Source organism: Cariama cristata, unplaced genomic scaffold, assembly GCF_000690535.1.
Source record: "Cariama cristata isolate BGI_N322 unplaced genomic scaffold, ASM69053v1 scaffold16036, whole genome shotgun sequence".
In the NCBI taxonomy this organism is placed as follows: Eukaryota; Metazoa; Chordata; class Aves; order Cariamiformes; family Cariamidae; genus Cariama; species Cariama cristata.
This window is the reverse complement of record NW_009621704.1, coordinates 1-9,626: the sequence shown is the minus strand read 5'-3', so window position 1 is coordinate 9,626 and position 9,626 is coordinate 1.

Sequence of the window (9,626 nt, the reverse complement as noted above, 5' to 3'; positions counted from 1 at the left end):
TCGCACCTTTGCCCTGAGGTGTGGGCATTGCATTCCCTGTGGCAGTTCTGATGGGGGAGAAATAACCACACAAAGAAGTCTAGACCTGTGTGTAGCTGCCTGACAAGCCACCTGCTGCTAAAAGCTACTACAGTGGCTGCCTTCCGTCTGCTGTGCCCTCAGTAGCTGCAATCATTTGTGGCTTTCTCGTATAGCAGTCACCAGTTGCCTCTTCGGTGCATGGTTGAACTTCAGCAACATATTCCTGAATTGTTTAAGGGGAAAGGAAGATGTACCTGCATCTGTAGCACAGATATGTAAGCCTTTCTTCTTTAAAAGACTTAGCTTAAAAAAGTTGTATGCACAAAGGATGGTGGTTTTGATGTTACCCACTCTCATTAAAGAGAAGTAGGGTGGAAAAGATCAGCATGCCAACAGCAGATAACCCCAGACAGTGTTGCAAAAGTGGTGCCTGCTGGATTCTTTGAGGAATAAAATTGCTTTTTCTGGAGTTTGGGTCTATCATGCATTGAATGATTTAATTACAAAAAATCATGAACCAGGGCTTAAGAGTCATGTATGTCCATGCATAGCAGCTATTCATTTATCTCCAGCACAACAAAGAAGGGAAATGCTTGAAATAACAATGAGCCAACTGCATCTCCCACTTCCTTTCAAGCAGTTCTCTTCCTTTCTAAAGAAAACTCAACTCTTCCTTTAAATCCAGAAAGACTTAAAGGATAAATTCATATATACATATTAGATGAAACCCTTCACATAAACATTGAAAGAAAAAAAGGTATTCGAGATTAAGGTTTATACATCTGTTTACTTACATCCTCCAAAAAAACCCTCAAACAAAACTGACCGTACTGGAAATATGTAACTGCATGTTCATAGACATGCTGATAGCTCTACACTTGGACTGAAGCCTTTCTGAAACATATTTCCTACCTCACCCAGAAGCTATGAGCTTCATTTAAGATGTGTGCTCTCATTGCTCCTTCTGACCCTCATCCTCTGCCTTCCTATGCCCCAGGACTCACTGGGCTCTTTTCCTCTGTGTCCTCCTTTCTCCTACCAAGACCAGCATCTTTTTCTCTCCTCCCTTGGGTTCACAGACCTGCAGATCTGGAAGAATTGGTGATGAAGGAAGGTATTCAGAAAAAATGAGATCGTAGCACTCCCTCTCAGGGCCCCAGTGCTCCACACTAATGTCTGTAAGGCACACAGAGATGGGATGCATCACTGATGCTGCTCTTACACCATCTACTATACAAGAAGTAGAAGTTTCTGACCTTAATCTATTTACTTTGTCTGTGTTCCCACCTTGGTCTTTGATTTATATTTAGGTGCCTTTCACATAATCATGGAATGGCAGAGGTGGGAAGGGATCTCTGGAGGTCTCTAACCCTCTGCTCAAGCAGCATCAGCTAGAGAAGGTTGCCCTGGACCGTGTGCAGTAGGGTTTTGAATATCTGCAAGGCTGGAGCGTCCACAACCTTTATGGGCAACCTGTGACAATGTTGGGCCACCCTCACAGTAGAGAATTTTTTTTTCTTATGTTTAAGGTGGATTTCCAGAATGTTAAATGTTTTTGACAAAAGCGAGTTAAAGCTGTCTAGGGCTGTTCCAGAAGAATGTGTTAGTTTTTAGATTTGACCATCCAAGAAGAAAACCTGATTTTTCAGCTGGTCTAGTGTGCATGTGGATAGCTCTGCTTGTTGTTTTATAACTGTTATCCCCCAAAAGAGAGGGCAGTAACACCAAGGCTTCGACAGTGCTTCTCGAACTGGGTGACACGGCCCTCTCAGCTCTGGCCATAGCCCTCAGCCTGTCAATAAGGATACAACTGAGGATCTAAAAGCTGAAAATGACAACATATAAACATGCAGAGAAACTTGTGATTTAAGGATAAATTGCAAAGTCATAATTTTTTGCAGAAAAAAAGATGAATCAGAAGGCACATAGCGGAAAAAAACAGAGTTGAGGATTATATAGAGAAAGTAAAATTGATTGTTCCTAGGTGAGAAAAGAGGCTATTAAGTTAAATTATGGAGTAGAGCATTTACATTTGGTGAAAGAAAATACTTTTAAAGTACCACAATAAGTTCATGGAACTCACTGTTACAAGTCATCATGGATTAAAACAGTATTTTAAATGGATTAGATTTTTTCTGTGTAAAATGTGTGTCCATTTATATTAGATAAGTGAAACGATGAACTGCTTTATTTAATTTGTATGCTGAATCTGTAAAAAAATCTGACAGTTTTTTTGGTCATAGAATATAGTTATGTTGGAAGAAATAAAAGACTCACATCAAAAGATAACACTTCAACATCCTTAATAATGGGTTATTTAATAATACCTATGTTGACATGATTTTTCAGATGGAAATAGTTTTATCTTGTACTATATGTGATTAAAATCAAGTTTGAATTGCAGTGTTTTGATTTCTCTAAAATTGTTTTGTTCTTAGAATTTTCCTTGCATCTGAAGTGTTGACATTCGAGGGAGTGGGCCTTCTGTTCACAAAAACAGTCATTCAAAAATCCTCCACAAAACAGCCTCTGTGCTACTGTTTGCTGGTGGAATTCCTTTCTGAAGTGTCTGCTGCGGTTTGTTCTCAGCCAGCGTATTGAACAAGTCTTGCCTCTACGAGTGAGTGCGTCAAGCACTGAGTACGTTCGCTGAAGACCGCACAAATGCCTGAGACTGTTATTTATGTAGACCTACTTCATGAGCTTCTAATTTCTCTTGTAGGCCCATATCTGGTCTACTTTTGGAGAATCTCAGTTTAAAAATGACCTGTTCTTCCCCACTGTGCTTCCTGTTGGCCATGAAGTGTAGATATGTTGGTGGCATGTATGGAAAAGTGCATATGACTTTTTAGAAAGGGCTATCAACAACTCAGAAACTTCCTTCTAGAAGTTGTGAGATATGCTGGTCCCTTCCTCTTCACCAATATATCATACTTAAGGCAGATTTTTTTAGAGCAAACTGGCATGAATTATGACTTTTATGCAAACAATGAGAATCTCAGCTCTCCTGCCTTCCACCATCCTCTGGCACAGCTCCAACATTATTCCTGGAGTACTATCTTCTCTGAAAGATGGAAGGTTTTATATGATTGAGGAAATTAAACAGTATCACAGCCAACTGATATCCCAATATACATGGGATAGGATGTAAAATGAGTTGTTCTACGATTCTAGTCCAAACTCTTAAATTAATTTTTTGAGCAATATGGAGTAGGTGGCTTAATCCTCACAGGGGGACTAACAGCCTTCAAGTATTTGTAAAGTACCTTTAGACCTTCAAATGAAAAATGCGTATTTCTCAGCATTTTAGGAAGATTAAGTTCTGTAGATTGAGCTTTTCAAACTCCTATTCATTTTTGATTCTCAAAGGTCTTTTGTTTCAGTGAACCAGAAAGCACATACTTAGGTGATGATTTCATATCTTCCAAATGATAGTTTTTCATGTAATCATCATAATAACACTTTTCATAGGAGACTTAAAGTGGTTTCACAGACCTTCATGAGGTCTCATGCAATACTCACTCATGCTATAAATATAACTACTTCTACTGTACACACAAGGAGAGAGGACCAGATGGGTTAAATGTTACTCAGTAAGTCAGCTACAGTGTTGAACAAGAACCTGTTTCTCCCGATTCCAAATCTTGGTGGGTTTTTTTGTTACTGAGCATAGACTTGTTCAGCTGGAACACCCTCCCAGATACTTGAACCCCATGGGTATTCGCTAAAGGCATTTCCACCTTCTGTCCAGACCAGGAATGTAATCAGAAAAGTACTTAAGCATTTCCAGGCCTTCCAAATACAGATGAATAGCAAAATAAACAGTAAGAATGAAATGATCCAAATATTTATTGTTTTCTTGTTAACAGGGACTACTAAATCCTGTAATTTGACTTCTTGCTTAATAGAGGCTTCCAAATTACATAAGTATCACATCTTGGTCTCAAATACTGAGTCCAAATAACAAGCCTTGAAAAGCTGTCCTGTGAGTATCGGAAAAATAGTCCTTGTTTGCACACGGATTTGTGTCTTCACCCTCTGATCTCTCCGTAGCCCTGCCACGTCCACGATGACCCTCCTACCACGATGACCTCAGCTTCCTCCACATTCCCTGCAATGCTCCTAGAACGAAACAACGTATGCTGGGAGTAACGCGATGGCCATGCATGCATACTGCCTGAGCAGCTGGAGCACACGTTGATTAAGAAACTCGGTGCTGCCACACTGAATATGTAGCAGCTGAGTTGGACTTGCTTTGGCTTGCCCCCTCTTTGTCTGGCCATGGATTGCCACAAAACTTGTAAGAACTTAATTTCCTTTGAGACTTACCACTTTTTCAGCTGTGGTAGAAATTGGTCAAGAGATCCTAAAGATATGGGAAGGAGAGAGAAAAAGATAAAGACAAACAATTTAATTTAATATATGTTTCTTTATGACGCTTGGACTAATAAGCTAAAATGGCTGCCAGAGGGAACGAAAAAGAAAAAATCAAGATGTAATCAAAGTCCAGAGCCCTTGCTCAAGTCCACACAAAAGTTCAGCACAGATACAGACACAGATCCTTTAGAGCCTTTAGGCCAGCATCTGGAATATGGAGAGAAAAGTGTTGGATGTTTCAAGATTTAACAAGTTATGCTCCTTTTTAAATGCATAACCTATGTCAGTTTACCGTTGGAAAGGATTAAAATGCCACCTTTTTTTTCACTCCTAAGAGTATATGGCATGTTTAAAATTCAAACTGGACAAAATAAGAATAGGCTCTCAGCATGGAATAACTCTGAATTGATCCACACAAAGAGATGATGACCTAGCAGGTCTTTTTCTTTTCTAGAGATTAAGTCGTATCTAGTGGAAAATGCATCACAGATTTATTAAGTGCCCATGTATTAGCGGCTTTATTGTATGACTCACTAATACTGGGTTAACCTTAGTATAGGATTCTGAGGATGTTTAGCCAAGCATTTTTATTGATTCAGATTGTTCTGGTGCAGGTAGTACTTGAGTATAATGGATAAAGCCTGCACAAGATTCAGAAAAATCAAAGATTCAAGTCTGATCAGACAATCAAGATGTATTAAGACAGATGCCACAGGAGCTGGACTAGGCACTCAGCCACTAAAGGGCAAACCCACGACATTGTCATCTTCAGTGCGGGTCTCCTGGTGTCTTTCTAAAGGGTGTCATCGGCAAGTTGTTTTTTTACAACAGAAACGGATTAAATGGTCACGAAGCGCTCAACTAGCAGTGGTGGTAGTAATGAATATTTCATGTATTGTTTCTGTCAGCGTGAGGTATGCCAGCAGTTACAAGCAACTGCATGGAAAAGCAAACATTTTATTCCATGTAACTGAGAATAAAAGCTTCAGTCACCCAAGAGGTTTGGATGCTTAGGGTCACAGCACAGGCCTTTTCTATTCCAGACCTTGCATATCTGTAGAAGACTGAGTATTTGTATCAGGAACTACATTGGGAAAGCAATGAAGATTTTGCTGGAAGGTTTCCTATTTGTTTGATGATACCAGATAAGATGGGAGACTCCTGAATGCTTCAATCAATACCAGATTCTGGAGAGGTCCAGAGCCTCATGTACAATCCCCTACCCAAGTCAGTAGTCCTTCTAATATTAAGCGTTCCTGTTCTTCTCTTCCCTGGTTCTTGCCCTCTCCTGAGCCCATGCCTATTTATTATCAAGCATCTATTCTCTGCCCCCACTAAAACTCCCACTCCATTGTTAGGAGATGAGGGGTGGGTCAGCTTTGGTATAGACCCGAGAGACTGCTTGGTGTGGGAAAGATCAGTATTCTGCCTGTGACAGTGGCCAGAAGCAGATGCCAGAGGAAGAGTTTAGCAGCAGGATAATCACAGAATCACACTTGTCAGGAGTAACCTCCCAGCTTCCAGCAATGTATGTCTCAGACGTCTTGAGTGAGAAATGTTATCTTTGTATGCAATATGCTTCAAAGGATTTGCCTTCTGTGAACAAGTCCACCCATCCCTTCAACCAATGTAAACATTACCATCCACGCGGCTGTTCCCATCATGTGCTCAAAGAACACATGATCTGTGTCAGATGATGCTGAAAGGGATGACAGGTTGTTACTTCTTAGTGCCCAAGGAAATCGGCTTCTGCATAGACTAGTAACCAGAATCCACAGCTATGATCACATAGTTGTATCTCATGGGTAACAGACTTACAGGACTGAACTCCTGCTTGTGTTAAAACAGTTTTTTAAAGCACCTGATTCTGATTTTGACATTTCCAGTGCTGGGAAATCTAACTTGTTCCTCTCTGAAATGTCTCAGTGACTAATTACCTTCATTGGCAGAAGACCTCACCAAGAAGCTGAATACCTCTGCCTTTAGCATACAGTCACTGAATTTTGGAAGTACTTAAAACCTGTGATTGAGTCACCCCTTCACCTTCTTTTTTAACACTGAAATAGATTGAATATTTTCACTTTCAGTCTAAATCACTCTTATTGGTCTTCTCTGAACCATCTCTTTTTCAACTTCTACTAAGGAACTAAGAAATTTGGGTATCAGACTTCAGAAAAATAGACAGACGTCTTTCCCTGTTCTCCTGTTTATAAAACCAAGGACTGCGTTAGCCTGTTGGCCACAGCACCACACCACCTGCTCATTTTCTTCTGCTGTATGTGATGTCTCTCGAGGTTTTTGAGCATTAACTTGTTAGAGCACAAATTCTCTCATCCTGTAATCACTGTCTTTATTCTTTGGTGCATGTTTTTACATTTGGCTGTACAGAGATGCTTATTACTTGTTATCAAGTTGTCTCAGATACTTTACATCATGACTTGTTATTTATGACTCCCTATTGCTTACATCTTTTGCAAATTTTGTAAGTGATGATTTTATGCTTTCCTTAGACCCATTAATAGAACTAGTTGCTATAGGACCCAGAAAAACATTCTTTGATGGTGACTTCTTTCCCCACTTTGTAACCATCAGTCAGCTAGAGTTTGAACAGTTTAACATGGGCTATGATGAGTCTCTCTCATTCTGGCTTCTTAATTAAAACTCTGCAAGCTACCAAAACAAATATTTCGCAGACCTACTTGCCTTGATCAACCAAACTTGTAATGCCATTAAAAAATAAAATTATTTTGTCGGGATTTATTTTCCATGTTAATTTGCATTTGTTGTTTCCATCCTTTAATTCTTTTTTAATCAAGTAATGTAGATAATGTCCCATTATATTACTCAGAAGTCTTGTCAGGCTGGCAGGTCATAATTACCCTGGTCACCTTGTTTACCCTTTAAAAATATTGGTACAATATTTCATCCAGTCCTCTGGTACTTTAACAGTGTTCCAAGATTTATTGAAAATCAACATTAATGGTCCAAAGATACTCTGTGCCAGTGCTTTTAAAACTTTTGGATGCAAGTTACCTAGACCTGCTGGTGCTCAACTTTATTAGCTTCTGATTAACATCCTCCTCAGTGCCTGTTGTAATGGAATGTATTTCATCATCATCATATGATATTCGTACATCATCTGGCTCTTTCCCAAATACGGATCAGAAATGGTTATTGAGCTCTTCTGCCTTTCCTACATTATTGTTAACCATTCTACTGTTTCCACCTGGTAACAGACTGAAGCCATTAATAAGCTTCCTTTTTCCCCAAGTTTCTGCAAGTTTTACCAAGTAGTTAAAAAAATCCTCTTATTTGACCTTAGCTCTGTTGTTCATAGATTAATCTTGCATCATTTTGAATCCTGTATCAATTGCCCACAACTCCTAGCTCCTAGTGTACATACGTTGTTACAGACACACATCTTTGTATTGATCCTGTAACTCTCTGCTGCCTCTTTCAACTAGGGCATCTCATAGCTTCCCCTCACCTTTCTAACTGTGGTCTTCTCATCCACTTTCCAGTTCCCTGCCATTTGCAAATTGGACTCTCCTCTTCTATACACTCTCCTTCATGCCTCTTCCTTCATAGCTTCTCATAAAGAGCCGGGCAAAGACAGTAAAAGACTTGGGAAAAGAGGTGATAAACTCAATACCAAATGTCCATGCTATCATGTGGGGTACTATTAGGCATGATTTCTTATGATGATGATGTAGAGGCTTGACTGACCTGAGGATGATGTACATGGAAGACCTGAAGATACTTTTTAGAGAATCTGTAACTCTGACACTTGCACTGAATGTGCCAAGTAGTAGGTCATGGTCTGTGTGATAGCCTTGCTGGGGCTTGGGATCAAAATTATTGATTTGGTTTGTATACAGTGTTTCTCACTCTCCACATCAAGATGTTTCCTATTTGGACACTAGCAGAGGGAGCACACTGAGAACACAGGACAGACGATCTCCCTGCTTTAAGCTCAGGTGTTTGGCACAGCAACTGCCTGGAGCAGCAATCTGAGTTTTGCTAAGTTCCTGCTCCTCTAGATACAGCTTCATTGGGATCAAATCATGTGGCATCAAAGATACACACAGATACCGAGAAGGGACAGGGCATGAGACCATGTCCCATCACCTTAACTCATAGAGATGTTTCCCATCGCTCCTAACTCCTTTTTTGCATGCTTTTGTGAGATGTCCTTCTTGCAAAACAGCCAGTTATGACATCCTTCAGGTAAAAACTCTCAGTGTTTGGTGAGAAAACATTCCAATGAATGGCTGTATGCAGAGGGATTAAAGTAGAACAAAATTATGGGAGTGATATGCCTCTCTGAGACATACATAGGTAGCAAACCTATGTGCTTGCATACATTTGGCCAGAGGGTAGGAAGTGTTACATTGCTCACCCTTTAATTTATTTCCTTGTTGGCCTTGTTTGTCAGGCATATTGTGTGTTTAGTAGTCTGAGGTGTTTCATGAGAATTGTTTTGAGGATGGTAATTGTGTATTGGACTCATCTGAACTCATCTGCGCTTTACAAGCGTGACACCACTAATTGCTAAAGAGATAGCAAGTTGAGGTTAACCAGGAACACTTCATGGGAGAAAATAAATTCCATCTCCATTAACATGCCACTACTAGCTATGATTGATTAGCATTTTTTATCTCCTCAGCTCTTTGCCCATGGATTGATGATTCAGTTGATGGGGAGTATCTTGTATTTTCTGCTTGAAAAGCACATAGTTCTACCAGAATCAATGAATAAACATTAAGTGCTTCCCTTTCATTTCAGGTGGGATGGGCTGATGCTCTTGGAGCAAGAAGGCCTAGATTTTATCACCGGGCCTCATTACACCGTACTCACTGCCGTAAGTAGGAAGTTAATGGAGAAGCCTAACCTGCTGGAAAGTGATAGCTTGCAAGTGCAAAGATCTGAGAAGCGGGGATGGCCGTGCAACTGCTTTAGCAGCCACCACACTCGCCTTTCCCTCCCTTCTAGGGGTAACATGGCGCTCCGCCGCGGCTGGGAGGAGACCAGAGCGCTGTCCGAAGGTGAGGGGACGGCGGCTCCTTCCCCTTCCCCCGGCGCGGGGCGAGCCGTTCCTGAGGGGGAGCCGAGGTGAGGAGGCGTTCGTGAGGCGAGGGGTCCCTGAGGCAGGCGGTGAGGCGACGAACGTTCGCGCGGGAAAGGTGAGGCCACAGGCGGGGCGAGGCGTCGGTGAGGGGCGCTGCCCT